A 25,380-nucleotide genomic window follows, 5' to 3' on the forward strand; every position below is an offset into this window, starting at 1 on the left:
CCACATGCAATAATAATAATAATAATAATAATAATAATAATAATAATAATGTAATTTTCATGTAGATGGTGCAGCCGCAGAATATCCGATATGCCCGTAATATCATTACAATATATAGTGCCATTTTTGGTATTATAGTGGGACCCGACTCCATGTATTTTAGGGCCTGGGATTAATTGCTAATAATCATAAAGAACACACCGTAAGATAAAGTTATTTTCTTTAATATTGCACTCCACAACCACGTCAGTTGTGCACAAAGCTCTAAAACCAGATCATTGAGAATCTCGCTTTTTAATTCTACGAAAAAGAAGATGTTAAATTGGGAGTTTTACTTCATTTCTCTTTAAAAAGATATTTCTCTTTAGGCCTATTGACGGTAACAGTTAATCCAGCCTGTTTTCTATGGAAGTCGTACTCATATGTAGTAAAATGTATACATGCTTCTACTATTGATCTGTAATGCTTTCGGCCCCTAGACTACATAATAACTACTTGGAATCTGGGGAAAGAATTTTGAAATTCAGAAGGTAGTCCATTCAGAATTCCATGTCTGGTGAAACATTCGGTGTCATCCAATTACATTTTATGAAACACATCCAAAATTGATATGGTGGCAGTTTAAATAGCGTCAAAATGCCTGCATATGCCAGCTGAGATCACACATTTTTATTGTTATAGATATTAATATTATCAATATGAATATATTATACAGTATATGAAACGGCGATCGAAGAATACTGATGTATACTTTCTACAACGGAAACATTTGTTTAGATTTGTTTATGGCGGGGTTAAATATTTCTTAACAGTCCTAACATACTCTAGAGTGAATGTGGGAGTTATGCAGAGTGTAAAATTCAGGGAAGGCTGTCAATAAGAGTGATTTATTCTCTTTGAACCTTGACAATCCATGCTGTAGACTCGGTAGATAATAGTAGTTTCTAGCTTGATCTTACCTAGGGACAATGTTTAGAATCATGTGGTTGTTACGCAGTTGGATTTCAAAATGATGGATGTTTCATATATAAAATGAAGAATTGTGGTTGAAGTCCTACCAATAAAGATATCTGTCCAGTTTTGAACCGCAAAGAGCTCAACATTGTACGGTAACAATGTCATTGACATCGGAAAAAGGGCAAGATATTTCCAGCACCGCGGAATAAATATTATCTAAAAATCTGGAAAGTCGCCAGACACCGGGATTGGCAAAGGAAAACAGGGGTGGAATCTACGACGACCACATCACAACCCGTTGAAAGTTGCAGTAAAGTTGTATCAAAATCCACGTTTAAACGCCGTGATTAAGAAGCTTGGGTATTAAATGGTATGCACCCAGCGAGCCCAAAAATACTTTTGGACGATGAAAGGCTTTTGTTATGAATTATAGAAAGGGAACATTCTCCGTCGTGAGTAATGACAGGCGACTGAGTCTGGATCCACCATTACGACCCTGAAATAAGCAGATTTTCCGTGGAATGGCATCACAAGATCTGACCAGTCTAGAAGGAATTGTGTGGGTGAAGTCATGATGATAGTGTCCTGAGACAGAGGAGTGTTTATTCTAGAGATGTAGTATGATATGTGGAATCACTGCAGAACTGATAGCTCACATTCGAAGGTATGACCCAAAAGTCATATGAACAACATTCTGTTTCTTCACGACAAAGCAGGGACTTATTTCAGTCCAATGATATGAAAACTAATTGTAAGGCTACGAGGGATTTTTCTTCTGCTCCTTTATTATTACGGTTTTTTTTAATATATGAAGGTTATGAATTTTTAACCTCTTGGCCACTTTATTGTGGACGAAGGCAAAATGAGTTTAAATTTTACACTGATCTCTGGAATGGCCGCTAGAAATTTTACGACATTCGCATATATTCTCGCTAACAGATAGAGCAAGTTTAGACGCAGTAATGGTGACTTTATAGAATATTAACAGAATATTGATTACAGATACAGGGATATTTAAATTATATAGGCCTACCACAAAATTAGCTTGGAGATATCTGACTGAAAAGGAAGGCATGCTGCGTTCACACGGAAAGATGCAGTTCCGATTCCCGAAGAAGACCGCTGAAGGTTCCAAAACGAGTTAATCTCTTCTGAATAGGCAACCTGAGGTTCACTCTACATGCACCAAAAAATAATCACCAGGTTAGTTGGTGGGGACAAAGTTGCCGGGTACAGTGCTTACTAGACTCTACGACCAAGTGCTGGGTAGTGAAAGCATTTACCTTCCTCTCGTCCATGGCCTGCACGGAGATGGCTCTTTATAAGTTTGGCTATAAGAGATCATGAGAAAAAAATATAAGGCATTTTTTCCCTTCCTATTATCTAGAAGGTGCAGCGTCCCAGTCCTTTTACTGAATATGATATAACAATCTCGGCTATATTCATAGCATATTATATATCGACGGCTTACTTCTAAAACCTCGTATGTCCCAATGCTCTTCCTGTCCATTATATACCTTAAGACTGGTCACGCCTCCCAGCCACACATAGATACGCAGCCCATCAGAACAATTTTCCTTGTGTTCATTTTCCTATAGGTATGTGTAAAGGAAAATGAACCTTAAATACATTATACTGTAGGAGTGTGTAAATTAGCTTGTAAACAACATCCCTGCAATGCGGTACGGTAAGGTCTATTTTCGTTTACATTTTAACATAGGAAAATGAACAGAATGAAAATTACTCTGAGGGACTGCATATAAATATGTGACTGGGAGGCATGACCAGTGTTAAGGAATATAATGGGTAGGAAGAGCATTGGGACTTACGAGGTTTTAGAAGTAAGCCATCGATATTCTGATGAAGCCCTGTGTCAATAACGGGCGTTATAAAATTCTGGTCTCGTAGTTATCACTCAATGCTTTATACCGTTTGTCTCTTCCCCAGTCTGATAAAGACTATATATATCAAGGCAGAATACTCATAGAACGAAAAGTGTAGATAATACATCTGTCCTATTCACGGGTTCTTCCATTTTTTCTCTTTTCGATTAAGCCTCGAGAGCGCTTTTGAGACTTCAAATCCCTAATATGTTTGAAACCTTTTGAGGAATTCAGAGGCGTGCGCAGAGAGGAAAGAAAGAAGGATCGAGATAGAATGTGTGTTTGTGATGCCAGCCAAGCGCTGCTGCATTGTCGGCGGATTTACAGTAATCCCCACTCACACCTCCGAACTTCCAATTGAAGTGTGACAGTAATATCAAATGATGTCGACCTAAAATTATAATTGGATGTGTAATGAACCATGTGACGAGCGTATACAGGGGATAATCAATCAAAATGTTGCTATAATATGTCTGTCTTATCCTAGCTGACCATTTTTTCCATTTCTGTTATTTACTTTAGCCCTGAACATGTCCAACTCCATGGCTAAATTGCTGGCGTGCTGGCCTTTGGTCACAGGGATCCCGGGTTCGATTCCTGTTAGGGTCAGGAATGGTAACCATAGTTGGTTAATTCTCCTGGCACGGGAGCTGGGTGTATGTGTCGTCTTCAACATCATTTAATCTTCATCAAGAAGCGCTTGTCGCCTACAGGCGTCAAATCAAAAGGCATGCATATGGCGAGCCGAACTTGTCCTCGGACACTCCGTGCACTAAATGCCATACACAATTTCATTTTTAAAGATACACGATGAAAGGGCATTTATTTATTTGAGATTATTTGAAGTCTGTTTATACTAGTTTCAGTTTACTTAAATTCGCAAATCGGGTGGTAAATGCCTGTATACAACAGGCTAGATTTTTACTGCCCCATGAATAAAGAATACATTACTTTCCCAGCTCGTACGCCGTGGTCAAACTGGGATGATAAAAGGTCGCACTGTTTCACAGTAAACTATACCTGTCATTCTCAACGGGTGTGCTCTTTCCGAGGGTCAGACGTACTAATATCGGTGAAACATTGGGAGCTACCAACCCAATTCTACAACCGGATGGTAATATCTTATTTATCCAGTGCTTGTATGTCTTATATACGGATATGATAAGTGAAAATTTCCAAACAATAAACATTAAGCAGATTCAGGATACAGAAAGAGAATAAGGGCATACAGGGATGCTGTAGCAGAAACAGCAAGGGAATACCTGGAAACTACTGTGTGTAAAGATACGAAAAAGCTAACATTTTCTTGGAATGACGAAGTGAAGGTGAAAGTGGCTTGTAAACTTGAGTATCTGAAATAGTTCCAAGCAAGGAATGATGTAGATTGTACGTAGATGAAAACAACAAAGTGAAACAATTATTGAATCCAAGAAGAAATCATGGGAAGATGTCGGTAATAACCCGGAAAAGGCTAGGTCACACCGTATATCAGCAGGAATAGATGAAATTAGACTTAAAATGGTGAAATATGGTGTGAAGGCAGGAATTAAATTGCTTCATAGACTGATAAGATTAACATGGAATGTTAGTAAGGTTTCTTGTGATTGGCTGAAAGCAGTAATTGCACCTGTCTATGAGCAAGTTAGCAAGGTATTTCAAGGCAAGGTGTTCACTGGCATCTTGGAAGGGACGATGCGAATAGTGATTGAGAGCAAGTTGGATGAAAACTAGTGTAGTTTCAGAATACAGAGGGGCTGTTAGGTTCAGAGTTTCAGTATGCGCCAGGCAATTGAAAAAAATGCTACGAAAGGAACAGACAGTTATGTTTACGTTTTGTAGATCGAGAGAAGGCAAATGACAGAGTATAGGGGGAAAAGATGCTGGCCGTACCGGCCAGCTATGGAATTAGGTCAAGATTTAAGAGCAATTGAAGACATTTATGGTGACAATAATTTCAAGTGATAATATTGATGGTTTGTCATTCCAAGTACTTAGGATGTAATATGCCAGGATGGTAGTATAGTAATTGAGAATGAATGAAGGTGCAGCATAGCTAATGTAGAAAGCTTGCACTTGTGATCAACATTATTATGCAAGAAATAAGTCAGCTCCCGTACCTAACTATTTTTACACCGGTCTGTTTTAGACCAACTTTACTATACGAGAGTGAAAGCTGGGTAGACTCATGATATCTTATTCATAATCTAGGACTAACTAACATAAAATAGCGAGTTTGATCTCTGGTACAAATAGGCGGGAGAAATGGCAGGAAGATACACGGAATGAGGAGATATAGGTTAAGTAAGATGAACTCGATGGATGAAGCGGTACGTATAAACCGACTTCGTTGGCGGCGTAACGTGAGACGTGGGGTGGAGGAGAGGCTACCTAGGAGAATAATGGACTCATTTATGGAGGTTAGGAGAAGTAAAGGGAGACCAAAATGACGTTTATTATGCTCTGTTTCTAATGATTTAACCTTTTCCATCCCATTCCAGAGTTAATTTGGATGTCAATATGTCCCCCGTGGTCTCAAACACGAGTTAACTCGGATTTCAAGCAATGCGCTCCTCTCCACTTCCGAGTTCAGTCTGACGCTGTAGTTTTGTTGCTCATCCCGTGGTCTGTTCAGACGACGGACGATTGTGACAACAATTATGTGCCTTGTGTATTTCCTTTTACAGCTGTCTTCTGAGAAGGGTGTGCAGAAATGTAAAGAAAGGTGAAGGAAGATTGAATATTAGAAATTTTAGAGTACATAAGTTGAAGTGGAACAAGCTCTAGACATTTACCATGCCATTGTTATTTTTTGGTAAGAGAACCAAGAGAAAATTCTATTGCTAATATTGTCGTCCCATGGCTGTTCAGTACCTGAGTGAATGCCTTTTTCAACGATTGTTGAAACATCCAAAATTAATCTGGCACCGGACTAAATAGAAAGGAAACGAACCACGGAATTTATAAACTCGTGTCCTCATACTGAGGTGGTGCGGCTCTTTTCAGGCGCAACCCCTATGGAGGTGAGCTGCATGTACCATTTAAACACATATCAGCCCTCCTGCCATTCCTAAATTACTAGCAGTATCGGGAATCGAACCCGGGCACGGCAGCTAACAGTGCTAACCTTTACGCTATGGAGGCCGACAACTTGGAAGTGAAAAGGCTAAAGGTAAGAGGCCTTAGAACTAGTTACAGTGGAGGATTGTGGAGGCGTTCGTTAAATTCACAGGTTCGCACACTCGGTGTTGAAAGGCATAATAGTCTATAATGAGGATGTATGTATGCATGTATGTATGTATGTGAATTCATGCTTTATTTGCATTTCCCTTAGTAAAACCATCCTGTAAGTAATTGTATTTTAGTAATTTACAATCTGTTAATTTGTACGTTATTCTTCTCAAGTTATAGCCACCGGTTGTCGAAGTGAGCAATGTTAGCAGTGAAGGCAAAACTGAATAGCTCTGAGAATAATGCCTTTCTGTAGTACGCCCACATAAGTGACATACTATATATATTTTTTTAAATATTGACTTTAAGGCCCACTACCTACTTTTACGGTTTCCAGAGAATCGGAGGTGCCGGTGTTCTTTTATGTGCCAGTAAATCTACCGACACGAGGCTGACGTATTTGACCATCTTTTAATGCCACCGGACTAAGCCAGGATCGAACCTGCCAGGTTGGGGTCGGAAGCCCAGCGTCTCAACCGTCTGAGCCACTCAGCCGGATAACAACATTCTTCTAGCGCCACACTAGTGTCTCTATCTCCTCTTACAAGTTTTTACTGAAAATTTGGTGGTGTATATTGTACAGCCCTTTAAGGGCCTTAGATTGCCAAGACAGCTCATGTCCAATCTGACGGCCCGCATTCTCACGGGATAACTGTGACGATATAGGCATACTCAGCCATTTTGGTGGCCTTTATAATGGGACTCAGTGTCTCTAGGATGGGGAAGCCTCTAAGCTGGTCTAACTTCCAGCCTACAGTCCATAATAGATATCTTTGTAGTGGCCCGTAACCGAACCCACAACATCCGTATGAGAGACAGACGTAATAGGATTACCACGGGTCATACCTCATTGTAGGTATCACATATCTGAATATCGTCTAGCCCAGGGACAATTTTGAAGTTTAAGACAGGTTATAAAGTGGTAAGTACAAAACGTGTTACCATATTCGTAGATTCCCACACCACTTCATCTTATTAGGGATATTCATTCCGACAACCTTGAGCCTATTACAATCTATTTCAGACACTTCCCTGATACAGGTTACAGAAATAACTTGTTTTCCTTTAAGTCTTAGTCCCATTTATGGATTCTGAGGTGAAGAGGCCCAATATCAGTTAAACATTAGCCATTTGTCAACTTTGAACTTGCATTTCAGTCAAATGTTTTCCTACAATCAACATCAGATCAGGAAGTCAGCGGGAAGGATTTAAGGGCGGCAGTTCGGGTATTGACAGTGTTTATAGGATTAGGAATATTTTTATTTGCTATTACGACCACTTGGGCATCGGGTCCCATGAGTCGTTTCTTACATGAATGCCGATCTAGTGTCCAAATTTGAACGCCATGTGGTGTTTTCACCATTTTCCTGATGAATCTAAAACAAAACTCTTCCAATTTAACCTACTTAGTCCTGTTCCTCTTTACTGTCTTGTATGACTTCAAAGAACTATTTTGGTTTTATCGTTCTGATTAGCTGCCCCAAACATCATATGACATTTTTGTCACAAAGATAATGGTCAGTGGATCGTCAATTAGACACTCAGTATCGCGATGTTTCTCGCCAGATACCTTGTTCTTTTTCTATGCATTTTCTGAGGAACTTCATACCTGCGGCTGTAAGCCTGCTCTCAAGTTAGGTCTAGAGTGTCCAGTTTTCTGATCCATGTATAAGAGTGGGCAGGTAAAGTGCTTCATAAATTCTGATTTTTTGTTTCTTTGGTTATTTCCTTTTTACTTAAGGATGCTGGGACGTGAGCCCTTTGAATATGTGCATTTAAAAACGAGATTTTATGTATTTATATTTGACAGAGAGTTGTGAAATTCACAACATACATCGGAAACTTTGTTTTTAAGCAACATAATAATGATAATCTAAAACCCTCAAAGAAATTAGGGAATGGTACTTTGTATTTATCATTATTATTTTGGCTTATGAAGAATTTCCCATCGTAAATTGAAATCATCGTACCCGTCAGGCATATAGAAGAGGTAGATTAAATATGATTCTTAAAAGTAGTTATTCGAATGTGCCATGTTTACCACCCTTGTATCTCTGATCTTCTTTGTTTCTTTCCTCACCTCCTTTAGCTTAATCATACAGTAATTTACGGTATTGTAGATTATTAGCTTCCCATCACCTGTTATTATTGTCCTTACGTATTCAAGCTGCTCCAATTCCATGACTTTCTTTGTTCAATTAAATAACAAGCATACATTCAGCAATGTAATCTGTGTCCTACAACTCTGGCTGCAGTTCAGTTTCCTAGTTGTGCTCTGTCAAGCTCGCACGCACGCTGTAGTACAATAATTACATACTACCGAGCACAGAGGACATATGAGTTTTTGTTACTCGATTTAACTCGATAGGATAAAAATGCTATACATATGTTTGCCCTCATTATATTCTAATAAATCATTAAATTCAGTGGGAGAGTAAAAAACGGGTAACCAATCGTAAGCATTTTACAAAATGGCACGCTTCAACATTAATCAAAAACTGATTTATAGTCCACAGCTATAGATTTGGTATGGTCATCCAGATTATGGCCTGTGTATTTGTTCATTCATAAGTAATGAATATAAAATATTTTCCATAAATAATAGAGCACTAGGAGTGAATAAATAAATACAATACTGCATTGGCGGATACAGAGCTTATGGTAATTAACGTTCATGAAATAATGAATTTAAAGCATTCGCATCAGATAATAATTTGCCTGAAGGGAGAAGTGTGGAAATAGAAATTAATGTAGTGTGACCTTTCTCAAAATGGTCCATCATTCTGCTACAATTATGTATGTTATAAGTTTTACGTCCTATTAACTTCACCCGATGTTATTTCTTGGTGGGTGTGGTATTATTGCAACTACAGGTCCTACCAAATGTTTAAGGACACCTTTATATTTCATGAACATGATTCCTGTCGTTAAACTTTCGGTCTCAGGCAAACAATTTTTATATAGTCTCTTCACCGGTAAAACGTTGTATCCCACAGTACTCTTCCTATCCATTATTCTCCTTAAGACAGGTTACGCCTCCCAGCCACATATGGATACGCAGTCCATCAGATGTCCGTTGTGTTCGTTTTCCTATGTCGACGATTAAACGAAGATGAACCTTACAAGCATTGTACACTAGGAGTACGTAAATACGTAATGCAAACGTACATTCCTACAGTACGGTACTGTAAGGTTCATTTTCCATTACACATGGGCATAGGAAAATGAACACAACAAAATTTGATCTGATGGACTGCATCTCCATACGTGGCTGGGAGGCGTGACCAGTCGTAAGGAGAATAAGAGCTTTGTGAAATACAACCTTTTACCGGTCGAGCGACGATATGGAACTAGTACATATTTAAAGGAACAAATGCTGAATTATTCATTAAGATATTACTCTTTGTTTTGTAGTTGTAAAGGAAAATAGCTATTTTCTAATACTTGACGAGAACTGGAGAGTACAATTTGGGGATTAAATTAATAATCTTCGTTAAGAAGAAACACAGATACCTGTAGAATATTTATAATTGTAATAGAGCAATAGAATATTGTTCTATATAAAAATATCGCCCGTTTTATAGCTCGCAATAGAACGACACAAAGTGGTAACAAATAAACCTGCCTTGACCTTGGCTGGACAGGAGACACCTCAAGCTACCGAGATCATTGGCGTGTTACGTTATATCGGGACATAGTGCTGTCTTCCCGAAACCCAGGATTCGTTTCATATAACGTTATATAGCGTGAGATAAGCAGTTTTAAGGTTATCCCAGATGATTTGGATCCCATAAGTTGCTATGGGTGCTATAACTGTTTTAATTTTTTTTGTTTTTGTGGTTGTTGGATGTTGTAAATTGCTTGTATTCTTGATGTTGCTCTTTTTGATATGACTGTTGAAAGATAACAATATTGTTTGAAGAGGAACTTTGAGATATTTGAATTTTGGTACTACTTCGAGAGATTTATTTTTAAGGGTTAATGTATCTTTTGGAGAGAATTTACCACCTCTTCTGAAAATCATTTGTTTAGTTTTGTCGTGATTTATTTTTAAGTCATCTTAGGGCCCATGGGTTGAGTCTGTTTAGTGCCTTCTTTAGCTCTTCTCTCTCTTCTGAACCTATTACCATATCATCTGCATAGAATAGAAGTATTGCTGAACTGTCCTTAATGAGGTCCCAGTATCAGAATTAGAGCTCTTTGCGTAAATCCTGATATGATAAGTTTGTAAAACAAGTATGCTTGTTATTTAATTGAATAATAAACACGTCATGGAATTGGAGCAGCTTGAATACTTAAGGACAATAATAACAGGTGATGGGAAGCTAATAATCTATAATACAGTACATTACTGTATGATCAACACCATATTAAGCTAAAGGAAAGAAACAAAGAAGATCAGAGATACTTAAAAGTAAAGGGATGTCGTTCAATACCCTCAATTACACAATGAATCCTCCCAAACACTATGTATTACATTCACATAAACAACTCCTTAGTATCTCTTAGACTGCCTCAGTGGATCTGATGATGACCTTGGTGCGCTTTCCACCATAACGGCCCGAGATGAAGGTGAGCTTTGTCACCTCTGCTGTTCAACACCTCAGTTAGATGACATTACTGGTGAGGGTTGAGAAAGGTATGCTTTCTATCACACAACAGCTCACTACCGATGCGTATTATAATACTAATAATACTTGTAGTAATAATAATAATATATTTATGGATCACAAACGCTAATTTTGAACAGGAAAGCAGCCATTGAAAACATTAAGAAAAAAGGAATGCAAGATCATAAGAAAAATACTAGGCCCAAACCTCGCAAGAGGGTTATATAGACTCAGAGGCAAACAGGAAACCAAACAATACACAAATATTCACAGTGTAATTAGGAAACGCAGGTTAATATTCTATGGACATATTAAATTAAAATAATGGATCCAGACAGAATTACAATCAAAATAGTTGAATTCTATGAAAAGAGAAGTAAAGCAAAAACAGACACAGTGAAATGGATTGGGGAAATCAAATATAATCTGAAACAGTCTGGAAGTACACCAACAGATGTACAAAACCGGGTAATACTCAGATCAAAAAATCAAAAATGGTAAGTCAACCAAGATGAAATACCACACAGGACTACAACAACCTGGTTTGAAGACAGAAAGGAAGCCTACATGGAAATAATGAAAGAGGTATGGACACAAAGGAGGGCAAATATAAGCCACTAATTTGCGTAGTTCTAACGGGCTTATTCACAAACACACACATATATACTAGCGGTTATCCTCGGCTTCGCTCGCGTGGAATTCGCAATTTTTTAAAAGTTATCGTCCTTCGTTACTGTCCTATGACACTATCTGAAAGTCCCTAAAGTATAAAATATCGGCAAAAAATTGAGTTCTATTTTCCCAAGAAACTCTCTGTAAGCCATGTTTGTGGTATTGCCTTTTGGGGATAAGATGACCATGCGACATAGAACTGTACATGTGAGAAATAGTCCACTCTCAAGTAAAAATACATTACATTATTCTTAAAAAACGATTCGGAATACCTATTTTCACGTCTGCAACATCTTCAGTTTTTTAGATATAATTATCCCCATAAAAAGTAATTCGCCGCCATTATCAGTCCTCCACTAACCTCCAATCATCCAAAGTCGATTTCACGAAAACAAAATAAATACTTCTTTTCATTTTTAAAGGAGATTTCAAACACCAATTTTCACGTCTGTAAGATCTTCAGTTTTGAGATATAAGTATCCTCATAAAAAAATCAACTCTTTTTCGATACTTTTTACCCCCATTAAACGTTTTTTTCCGAAAACAAAATATACATGATCCTGTACATTTGAAGTACTCTCCAAATACCAAGTTTCAAGTTTGTACCATGTTAAGTTTTTGACAATTACTATAGATGTACCGGTATTCATTTAAAAAATTCACCCGCTTTTTTAATTCTTTTTACCCATTTAAAGGGATTTTCCGAAAATAAAAAGTACTTGTTTCTTTATTTTTAAAGGTGATTCCAAATACCAGTTTTCCAGTCTGTTATATCTTCAGTTTTTGAGATGTAAGTATCCTCATGACAAATCAACATCTTCTTCACTTGTTTCCACCGCTCTCTCCCCTTACGCGGATTTACCAAAACTATAAATACATGTTTCTTTATTTTCGAAGGGCTTTCCAGATACCATCTTTCACGTCTGTAACATGTTCAGTTTCAGAGCTATAAGAATCCTCATAAGCAGAATTCAACTCACTTCCTTATTTTCACCCCACCACCACTTATGCCGATTTTCCGAAAACAAAATAATACATGTTTCTTTAAGTTGGAGGGTAAAAGTATGTGAAAGAAATTGAATTCATTTCATGGGGATATTTATCTCAAAAACTGAAGGTTACAGACGTAAAAATGGTATTTTGCAATCTACTTTAAAAATAAAGAAACTCAAATGCCAATTTTCACGTTGTAACATCTATGTTTGTTTTTAGGTATATGTATTCTCATACAAGTAATTCAACCAATTTCTTTTCAATTACCGGGCGAGTTGGCCGTGTGCTTAGGACCGCGCAGCTGTGACCTTGCATCCGGGAGGCAGCCCTGAAGGTGGTTTTCCTCGGGTTGCCATTTTCACACCAGGCAAATGCTGGGGCTGTACCGTAATTAAGGCCACTGCCGCTTCCTTCCCAGTCCTAGCCCATTCCTGTCCCGTCGTCTCCATAATACATATCTGTGTCTGTGCGACGTAAACCCAATAGCAAAAAATCCCACAGAATGGCCGATTGACGCCTCTCTTGCTTTCTACCCAAGGGACAACCACGAATTTAAAGGAATGATGATGAAAATGGCAATACGTTACTTCCCTGCTAGCAAGCAGTCAGAGACATTGCCATGGTAACCTGTAGGTTCGTTGTTGGTCTGTCGGTCAATGCAGAGCATGATATCCGCAGAAAATAGTAAATTTCTCCGTCATTTGAAGAGTAAGGTAAATTATGAACATAACAAAAGTTGTTTATATATAAGAGACGTTTCACACACGGTCCACGGAGTTTACAGAAAATCAATAGTATAAGAGAAAATGGAGGAAAACCGTTCTGGTTTTCCTATAAACGTCCCGTTTGTTTAAGGATTGTAAAATGATATCCATATCGAAACCTTTCTCGGGATGAGTATACTCTAAATATGATGTTTGGTTGAGATCTATCCAGCCGTTTCGCCGTGATGGTGGAACAAACGGACATACAGACAAACAGACAGACACGAAAATTAAAAACGACCGATTCGGTCTTGAGTTGACGTAAAACGGATAAATATCTGAACAATTGGCAAAACAAACGAAATTACAGGCAGCGGACCACCTACAATTTTGTTTATATAGATTACCATGCCTCAGAGATTCGGTCAATCAATCAGTCATTGATCTGCATTTAGGATTGTCACCAAGATTTCTTTACCTGAATAATTGCCCCAATTTGTCCTCTCGTAGTCCAACTTTTTCCTCATATTATGAACATTCCTACCTTTCGGTGATTTGTCCGTCTCAGTACTCATTTTCTACACAACGACACCTCACACTACTATCCACCTCAGAAACACGCAATAGTGATTACATCCTTTCACATAGGATTGGCGTCAGAAGGACATATATCCTTATATCTGGGCCAAATTAATACACGTGTCAACCCCAAACATTTTGAGAAATTGACCAGGAATAATAATAATAATAATAATAACAATAATAATAATAATGTGTGGGTTTTCAGTCTTCAGCCCGAAGGCAAGTTGGATCCTCAACAGCTTCACCATCAGCTGTCATAGATGGCCTAGCCTTCACTGAAAGGGAAATGAGTGAAGTAGTTTCCCATCGCTTTCCTCACTGAGCCAAAAGTTATTATTACATATCAGACTGCCAAGCCCACTGAAATGTATGCACCAACCGACCCTATGAGCAACATTTTCACACTATTTATAGCAGCGACAGGCCGCATGAGGAATGGCATTGCTAGCATCGCTCATACCTGAGTCACTTTCATATTGCCAAACCCAAGGATAAGACCGAGACATATAAATGAAAGTAAATATATATATATATTGCACCATCCCGCGTCCAGGTTGACTACACGAGTTTCCAGACTAGCTCTTGATAATACTTTCATCTGCCGAATATTCTTGGGTTGTGAGTTCCGCGTGAGAAAGAAACACCGACGGCCTACGGTAAATACCAACCTACGTAAATGAACGTCTTCAACACGCTATTAGTCGGTTACCGTATATTTTTGATACCAAAATTTATCGCAAAAATCAGATTATCGTGGCTTGCCAAGAACACCGTACATGATGTCATCATGATCGCAATGAAAATTAATCATTCCAAGCCTATATCTAGTACTTACTCTAAGCAGACATTGAAAGAATCCAATATTACTCTACTCAACTTTTATTCATAAATTGATTTATGGGTGAATTGGAATAAACGTTGATTACCTTGAAAATCATTTATACAGTATAGCAGGTTTCCTATTCAATCAGTTTCTCAATAAATATATTGATGTTGTCTTGAAGAAATAGGTTTGGGAAAACCTCTGAAAAATAAATAAAATAATGAACTTAGGCCTTATTCATCTGAATCATAATCTTAGCCTCTCGAAAAATTGTATTATAACTAAGTAGTTTCCAAGGAATTCAAATGAAAGAAAAAATAATTAAATTACATAATAAGTAAAATTACTCAACATAATTGAAAAAGTTGGATAATTGCAATAATTATAATTATTATAATGTTTGTAATGAATGAATTATTTGGATGCATCCGAAAGTTCTAAGTAAAATAAACTATATTCCTACTATATACAATTCAAATTAAAGTTCAATTGGAAAATGAGGAAAACGCAAAGAAAATGGCCAATAATTAATGACTCAATTAATTAATTAATTAATTAAGATCTGGAATCTCTGAAAATTAAGTTAAGTTGCTTCTCGAAACCATCAAGATTCAATTGCCTGAATTAAATTCGCATACAATTACAGAAATGTATATCACTCGGTTGAAAACAGTTCATCTCAATGTCCACGCACAGTAGAAAAATCGTGTGAAAAGATTACTGTCTGATTCTTAGGTATCTACTCTATTCGAAGTTTCAATTTGTTCAATGTTTCATATTTTGTACCAATTAGCCTCCATATAAGCAAAACTAAGTCCACTTTAAGTCGTAAGCATTTTCAAATTATTTCCATCGTAAGGATTACATTGCTAAATTATTCAATTATTCCTTTAATTCATGGTTAAATTTCAGCTAAAGTGCGTATATGACTTACCATAACATTTCCAAGTATATCACGATTAATAATCCAACGAAATACCATGTATGGAAAAACTGACACATAGGAAGACTCTATCCTCATCTAAAATCCACATATGAAAGTCTAAGTTACCAGTGATGACTAGTATTGCTCCAAGAGAAAATAAATAAATCGTAAGCTGACTTGCCGTAAGTGAGAATATATGAAAACAGTCGTAGTTATGTCAGTGAAGGTCTAAATGTTTATGTAAGTGATCTCTCGGCTCTTCGAAGATCCTACTTATTCAATTAATTCTTTAGTGATGGCATTAAGATCGTATTCTAAACTGTATCATATATATATTAGGGAATAAAATAGCAATCAGAAACAGTACGTTTCACCTCCGACACCTTAGCATGTGCAACCCACACATACTACCATTTCTCGAAGAAATACTATGACCGACACCTTAAATAACAGTAACTATCACCATCAAAATACACTAGCAATTCATATGCTAACTATATTCATTATTTAACACTTCCATTATCGCGTAGCATTTATAATTGAAGCACTCATTCCATCAAAACACAACATATGTACTATCACCTGCACATATATATATTCATTACCATTACTGTCATAGTATCAAATAAATAGTACACTGTAACCTTAAAATTGTGCCATCAAATTTCCTTGTAATACTCCCTAAATACGATCTTTACGCTTGCTATTAGTCAAAACCATCATGCATATAAATATTAGGTTCCTCATAATACTCTAATATTTCACTGACAACAAATTATGAAAAAAAAAATATCAATCACTTCTCCACTCTCATATTGACAGATTTACGAACGGCATTTCACTGGTACTTTAACGCCTATGTTTGGAATTTACGGTAACTTTGGATGAATACCTATTTCCTTGTGAACACACACACGTATATTAATTACGCACACAAAATGTTACTACATATATTATACATTAACCCAAAGAATAAGGTTTTCTACTTACGATACGACTTAAATGGGGACTTATCTTTGCTTATTGGATCTGGCTTCCATCTCGCTGTTGATCGTCATGGGATGGTAGGTCTTGCTCCCTGGTTCGGCTTAAGTAACAAGGAATCATCTCGTCATCACAGCTGACTACTATCCTCCTGGATCATCCATCTCGTCAAGCGTTACCATAGCCAGAGTAGTCCTCGCCTCAGCTTCTTAGAACATCATGACGGCCTCCATTGCATCAAGGACAGAATAATACAAGGCATTAGTGGATTTATACATGGTAATCTGCTTAGTAATGCTAATGTGGTCAGTATATTTGTTTTCTGTTCCGCTTAATTTGCCTATAAGACTCTAAATATCGTCTTGTTTCAAACTGCCTTGCTCGCCGAAACGTTATGAATTTTATGTGCTTTAAGGATTGCACTCTGTTCCGTCTACTTCAGTTCTCTTGATGTTATGCAGTATCGGGCAAATAAAATGTTCCGAGCCCAACCGTGACGTAGTGAAGCTCCAACTTGACGTTTCTTATCAGCTGGTCTTTTATCTCACGTATATGTCAAATACAGCTGGTGTTCGGCGGGTTATCGTTGACTTGATCTTATCTCTAACAGTAGACTAAACTCTCCAATTATTACTGGGTTTCTTTACGCGATTCCGTCTTTCTTGGTGTAGTGCTCAATTAAGAATCCTTTCTCTAATGGAAGATTTTTTTTCAATAATGGATTTAAATAATCCGCTCTCGTCATTCTTTCGCACTGCCTTCTAAAAAAAGAATTCCTTCTGTGATTGCCGGTTGAATTTATCATCTCTTCAGTTCATACAGCTGTTAATTGTTTTTATTCTGACCCGCTAATAGCCGAAGCGCCATTTTTGTTCCAAATATAGTAACTATAGAACGGTGAAATGGCACATTTACTCCTCCCACGTTGACTTAAATATATTGCTTGCTATATATTTATCCTATATATTTCTAAGATCATAATGGGACTTTTCACTGTTCATAGTTAAAATTTTGAGAGCATTACTGTAAGTTTTTTTTTTTAATTGGATTAGTTCGTTCTTCTCATAAGCCATTCCACTTCTCATTCCTTATTTAACTACGTCATTTGATGGATCCTAATTCCTTTGTTCCTTGTAATATAACTTAATATTTGCCGCATTGTGTATTCCTTTACTTCTACCATTCAGATCGTGAACTTCATAAGCGTTGTTTCCAAATGACCGATGTATAACAAATGGTCCATCGAATAAATGTATGAACTTTGCAAATACTTTAGTGGATGCGTTTGAGATTGCTGGCTTCTTTACTAATATAAGGTCGCCTTTCCTCAATTCAGGATGGAACTTCTTGTGTTGTATCCTCCTCAGTCTCCTTTGGGATTGTTTATATAACCTCTCTCGAACTAGTTGGTTCAGCTTATCTTGGTCTAAGCTTGGTTCGGTAGGTAACTGAATTATCTTGTCCCATGGTCTCTCAGGTTTAATGTTGTAATGAATAACCTTTGGAATTTGGCCGCTGGATTCGTGGACAGTGTTATTAATACTTTCTTCAATTCTCTCAAGCACATCTATCCATTTCCAGTGTTGTTTGGAACAGTATATCCGGCAAAATTTGGCTATTTCTTTCATATATCTTTCTACTGGGTTGGATGCTGGATGTCTTATTGAACATAGAACATGTTTAATTCCCATCTCTTCCATAGCCTCTTTAAATTTAAGTGATGTAAATTGAGTTCCTCTGTCGGACAACAGTCTCTCGGGTTTTCCCATGTTAGGCAAGATATGTTTAACTAGACGTCGTATTACTTGTTTCGAATTAGCACGCTGTATTGGTTGAAGTGATACATACTTTGAGAAAACGTCCATAACTACCACGATGAATTTATTTCCTTTCTTAGCGGTAGGAAGCTTGCCAAATATGTCGATAGCATATAGCTCTCTGGCTTTGTGTGGTATTATGGCCCTTGGTTCATGCCTTATCAGACAATTACCTTGTTTCACTTTCTGGCAAATATCACAAGTTCTTACAATACTCCTTATAGTTCTTCTATTTCCTTTCCAAGTAAATTTTTCTAAGATGACTTGAGTTACTTTCTCCATACCGCCATGTCCTGTGATTCGATGTACGTGCCAGACCACTTCTCTATATAATACTGAAGGTAATACAATGCGTACTTTCTCTTGATCTTTACCTGTTTTAGCCATGAGCATACCCTGTTCGATGCTGTATACTCTTGATATTTTCGACCTTGCCTCAGAATCGCAATCTCTACTTTCTAACTTATCTATGATATTCTTCAACTTCTCATCCTGACGTTGCAACTGTACAATATTCCGTAATTTTTCTAGAATATCCTCATCTTCCGGAATTAGCTCTATTTTATGGACTTCCTCCATGTTGTCCATGGGATTTCGACTCAAAGCATCGGCTAGGATATTTTCCTTTCCACTGCAGTATTCTATCTTTATTTGGAACTGTTGAGTGAACAACATCCATCTTGTTATTCTTTCGTTTGTCATTGCTGCTTTAAGTCCGAAAGTCAACGCTTTGTGATCAGACCTGACAGTTATCGGATATCCATAGATAGTTTTCTTCCACTGCTGTAAAGCATAGACTATTGCCAGTAGCTCTTGTTCCGTGGTGGTGTAATGAATTTCATGACTCCTCAACTTTCGACTGGTGAAAGCTAAATATATTCTTTTAGGGGGTGTTCCCTCTTCCTCTTGGTATAAACATGCGCCTATTCCGACATTTGAGGCATCTGACTGAATAATAAATTCCTTTTCGTAATTAGGATAGCCTAGCTTTATACTTTTGGTCAGCAAAGTTTTTAATTCTTGGAAAGCCCTTTCTGCTTTTTCATCCCACTTCCATCTGTTATTTGTTTTCAAAAGATCCTGTAGAGGTGCTGCAGTTTGAGTGTAACCTTTACAGTGGTTAGAAAAGAACTGGGCCATTCCGAGGAATTGTCGTACATGTTTAATGCGTTTTGGTCGAGGGAAGTCGCATATCGCCTGGATTTTTACTGGGTTTGGTCGTACCCCTGTGCCATCTATCATGTGACCGACAAATAATACTTCTTCCTGACAGAACTTGGACTTGGCTATGTTGATTTTGAACCCAGCTGTCCTTAGATTTTGAAATAACTTCTCTAGCTTATCACAATGATCCTCGAATGTCTTAGTTGCCAAGATGAGGTCGTCTACATAACAAGTTAGAAATTCCTTCACCTCTGGAGTTAAGTTCCTATCCAGGGCTCTCACCAAAACGGCACAACTGTTTTTCAGTCCGAAAGGCAATCGACAGTAGCAATAAGTCTGACTGTCAAACATGAATCCCGTTAGCAGTCGAGATTTTTCTTCAAGGACAATATGATGGTAGGAAGACGTGAAGTCCATCGTCGAAAAATACCTCATGTCTCGGAATTTTTGTACAATGTCCTTAATCTTCGGTACAGTATTATATTCAGGAATTAATCGGGTATTTAAGGATCTCGCATCTAGGCAAATTCTCAGTTTCCCGTTGCTTTTCACAACTATTACTAACGGGTTCAAATATGGACTAGATGTTTTCATGATAATTCCATCATCCTCCATGCCTTTTATAATTTCCTTTACTTCTGAGAAATATTTCTCTGGTACCCCATACAATTTTCCTTTAAAATGTGTCCAATCATTTACCAACAACTTATATCTAAAATTAAGAATCTGTCCTGGCTTGTTCCTGAATAAATCTGAATATTCCAGCAAGATTCCGTGAAGTCTGGATTTTTCGAGTGGTGAGATTTTAGCATTTGCAACCGCCTCTGAGATGTTTGGTGTATTTTCTTCTTCCACTGTAATCATGACCTTCTCAATAATTTCTAGCATATTCTCACATGGTATTGATATTTCATTCCCTTCTATTTGCAATTTCGAATCCCTTTCTGAGTGTAAGTCCTCTCCTTCTTCCTCGACTTTCACATTATTGACTACACCGTCGTCCTTATTGATCTTAATTCTTTCCTGTTTTTCTTCGGTATTCCCATCGCAAATAGGAAATCTTATCTCTTGTTTCTCCATGTCAATGGTCATTCCTGTGACTGTCATAAAATCTATTCCTAGTATGACGTTATACTTGATTCGGTTCATGACTACAAATGGGTGTTCAAAATTTCTGTTTCCTATATTAATCTCCAGATATGTTTGTACATCACACTCCACTGTCTTGTCAGGTACAATACCCCGTATCTTAATTTTTGACACTGGGATCGTAAGCAGTTTCATTCTTTTATTCATGTCTTGGAAAAGCTCTTTGGATAACACACTGATACTGGCTCCAGAATCCACAAGGCAATGTACTTTAAGCTCTCCTATTCTTGCGACTATAATAGGTAAATTATATCTTTTCTTGATGTGATGCTGTGTTAAGTCCTTAACCAATTCTTCAGAATCAATCTCCCACGAATCTACCTGCGTTACAAAATAACTATTAATTTTGAAATTTCCCGCGTTTTCTATATTTTCAATTTCACCTTCTAATTCGAAATCGGCGTTTTTTTTTTTGCTTGTCGGCCTTTCACTCTCTCCCCTATATTCAAATTCTTTTGTGTTGGGATTGAGCGCCTGTTCTTCTTGTCTTCGCTTCTTGAATCTTTGTAATTCAAGACTCTCAGCTCCTTCCACGTCAGTATTTACGTCCTGATCTCTGATAGCCTTTTCCCATTTAATTTTATCATTTCGGGCCTCATTCAGTTCTTGGATGTATCTTCGGTTGTAACTTTGCTTTTCTTGTGTATCCCTAACATTCCTTCTTTCATATCGTGGTCTCTCTCTGAAATTATTTCTTCCTCTGCCATCTCGATACTGGTTCCTCGGTCGCATATTGGGCTTATACCTTCTATTTCCCATATATGTCCCTTGACCATAGGTTCCTCTCTTGCAATGACATTTTTCCTCCTCCTTTCTTCCATTTTCTGGATTGCCCCATTGTCTTTTTCTATTTATGTTTCTGTGTTCTTCTAGGGTATTTCTACTTGTGTCATCTTGCGTAATTATGTTAACAGTTTCTTCACTGTAACCATTCCTAGCTATCCTGTGAGGATGTGGTACCGTAGTCATGTCAATCTGTCTTAGTGTTGTCTCCATTTGTACAGCCGTTACCGGGTTAGCAGTAGCTAGTAACCGTTGAACATCTAACGGAAATTGACGTTGTATAGTTTTAATTGCTTCGAGTTCGCTGGGTGGTGAATCCAGGTCTTGAAAACGATGAAATTGGTGGGCAAAGAAATCGCTGAACCCTGTTTGACCATTTGAAGCATATTTACGAGAATAGAGTTCTAAGCGTAAGTTGTGCTGAATGTCTGGATTCCAGAAGCGTAGCAAGAATGCTGTTTTAAAATCGCTGTACTCGTGGAAGGTATATTTGAATGCTTGGAACCACAAACTAGGATTTGCGTCCAAGTGTTTTTCTACTATTTTTAGTTTCTTCTCCTCTGGGATACCATGCTCTCTGAAATAATCATCCATTTCCCGAAGGAAACGTTTCGGTGACATACTCGTGGTGTTATTAAAATGTTTAGGCCTATCGTCGAATGTCTTTATTACATTTATTATAGTAGGGCTCCCACTACTTCCATTCTCTGTATTCCTTTCCGCAATACTATGATTCGAACGTGTAACCGGTATACCTGCATTTTCCCTCTCATTCATCTGAAATTCCACATTCTTACGACCTTCGTCATTGGATAATGGAACGGTCCTTCCATGTTCTTCATCCCTGATCTCTCGTATTTGAGCTTGTATCAGCCGAAATCCTTCCTCAGATTTACTTATTCTCTGATTTAGCTCTTCTTTGTTGTGCTCGATCTCGTCTTTTATTTCCACTATTTTATTTCCGATCTGATCTGCAGCTTGTTCGTATTTCCTTTCCAAATCAGCATTCGTTGTCTGTATTTCGCTGCTTAATTCCCCAATCTTCTCCTCACATTGTTTCCATTTCTCTTGGGAATCTATATGCAATTTCTCCACGTTGTCTGTTAGGCTCTTTATCTCGTTCTCCTTCAAAGATTGTAAATAGTTATTGTTCCCTATCATCTCTTTCTTGATGTCATTTATTTCATCTTGTATTTTCTGGTTTTTCTCTTCCACTTTTCCACTAATCTCTGCTTTCCATTCCTCCATGTGGCTCTTGACCTTGCCCATTTCTGATCCTATTTTTAAGATCTCTTCTTTCATTTCCGTCATTATTATTTCGCGTCTTTCTTCTTGCTCCCTAGTTACCTCTTCCATCTTCTTCTGATATTTGATCAATTCTTCCTTCTGTTCTTGATGACCTTTCTTCATCTCTTCCTTCATCTCCTGCTTCATTTCTTGTTTCATCTCCTCCATCATTTGCCTCTGTTTCTCTTCCTGTTTACTAATAATTTCTTCCATCATTTGCTTCTGTTTCTCTTCTTGCTTCCTCTCCTTCTCTTCCTGTTCTTCCTTCTGTTTTCTCTCCTTCTCTTCCTGTTCTTCCTTCTGTTTTCTCTCCTTCTCTTCCTGCCTCTTCTCCTTTTCTTCCTGTTCTTCCTTATCACGCTTTCGGTTTTCTTCCATCATTTGCTGTTGCTTTTCCATCATTCCTCTTAAGATTTCGAACATTCCCTGTTGTTCTTCTTTCTGTCTCCTCTCCTTCTCTTCCTGTCTCTTCTCCTTTTCTTCCTGTTCCTCCTTTTGTATTCTCTGGTATTCTTCAAATTGTGCTTTTAATTGACTCAATGTTGACATCTTTACTTTTACGTATTATCTCCGAATTCTCTATTATTTCAGAAAATACTCTAATTCTGCCCTACTTTCTCTATAGTTCAATATTCACAAATATTCTTATCCTTACTCACTCAACTGTACTGATACAATGCTTAAATATAGGCTTAACTACTCTGACTAGGCTTTGCTTACGAGGATGACCCAATTACTCCACAAAATATGAAACATTTACCTTAATGACTAAGATTCCAAATCCTAATTCTGGCCTAAATAATTAAAAAAAGGTTCAAATAACTCAACTTATCATCTACTTCCTATATCTAAGTTATTTCATAATAAATGGTGACCAACATGTTAGTAACATCCCTTACATTCACTTACAATGTTTTATATTTACAATTATAAAGTCCTCATATTCTACTTTAGCTTCCTCTGGACAGAAATTCGATTTTTTTTCTAGCCATCCTGAAATATTTTCTTCCTCTCATCCATCCGTTTCTCTCCCCTTTTACTTCTGATTATTATTATGATTGGGCATCTATTCGATTTCACAGTCCACTGTTCTGCTGTGCTTCCTTCGATCCCAATATAATATCTGGTCAAACGACAATTTTTTTATCAGATATGACTAAATTTTGCATGATACCTCCATTTTCACTCCATTATCTGGTCCATACATTCAAAATCCTCTGTGAATCAACTCCTAAAATATACCTTTCCTTCTTATCAAGGCTCTCTCAGTAAAATTTGAAATTGCCACATGTTTGTGTAATTCTACAATACTCAACAACTCCACTTCTTGACCTTAATATCTTTCTCTTCATTCTGAATATGACGTAACATCATATGAATATGGTTTGATAACCAACATCTCTCTCCCACGGTGTTTTTCTCTTGAATTATTCCACTATTGCGGCATCAATTACTACATGTTTTAGCCACATTTTGCCCCACAGTGTCCTCCTATATTTGCTACAGATTACTCCCACGGTGTCTTTCTCTTGAATTGCTACACGTATGGACGACAATTTATCTACAATTGGCGACCATTCGTGTACACCTTTTCCTCATTTCGCATGGCACCAATTTAACTACAAGTTTTGGCGACCCTCTACTGCCACGGTGTCTTTCTCTTGAATTGCCCCGCAGTTGGGCAGCCAATTAACTACATGCACCATCCCGCGTCCAGGTTGACTACACGAGTTTCCAGACTAGCTCTTGATAATACTTTCATCTGCCGAATATTCTTGGGTTGTGAGTTCCGCGTGAGAAAGAAACACCGACGGCCTACGGTAAATACCAACCTACGTAAATGAACGTCTTCAACACGCTATTAGTCGGTTACCGTATATTTTTGATACCAAAATTTATCGCAAAAATCAGATTATCGTGGCTTGCCAAGAACACCGTACATGATGTCATCATGATCGCAATGAAAATTAATCATTCCAAGCCTATATCTAGTACTTACTCTAAGCAGACATTGAAAGAATCCAATATTACTCTACTCAACTTTTATTCATAAATTGATTTATGGATGAATTGGAATAAACGTTGATTACCTTGAAAATCATTTATACAGTATAGCAGGTTTCCTATTCAATCAGTTTCTCAATAAATATATTGATGTTGTCTTGAAGAAATAGGTTTGGGAAAACCTCTGATAAATAAATAAAATAATGAACTTAGGCCTTATTCATCTGAATCATAATCTTAGCCTCTCGAAAAATTGTATTATAACTAAGTAGTTTCCAAGGAATGCAAATGAAAGAAAAATAATTAAATTACATAATAAGTAAAATTACTCAACATAATTGAAAAAGTTGGATAATTGCAATAATTATAATTATTATAATGTTTGTAATGAATGAATTATTTGGATGCATCCGAAAGTTCTAAGTAAAATAAACTATATTCCTACTATATACAATTCAAATTAAAGTTCAATTGGAAAATGAGGAAAACGCAAAGAAAATGGCCAATAATTAATGACTCAATTAATTAATTAATTAATTAAGATCTGGAATCTCTGAAAATTAAGTTAAGTTGCTTCTCGAAACCATCAAGATTCAATTGCCTGAATTAAATTCGCATACAATTACAGAAATGTATATCACTCGGTTGAAAACAGTTCATCTCAATGTCCACGCACAGTAGAAAAATCGTGTGAAAAGATTACTGTCTGATTCTTAGGTATCTACTCTATTCGAAGTTTCAATTTGTTCAATGTTTCATATTTTGTACCAATTAGCCTCCATATAAGCAAAACTAAGTCCACTTTAAGTCGTAAG

This window comes from Anabrus simplex, chromosome 1, assembly GCF_040414725.1.
Source record: "Anabrus simplex isolate iqAnaSimp1 chromosome 1, ASM4041472v1, whole genome shotgun sequence".
Classification (NCBI taxonomy): Eukaryota; Metazoa; Arthropoda; class Insecta; order Orthoptera; family Tettigoniidae; genus Anabrus; species Anabrus simplex.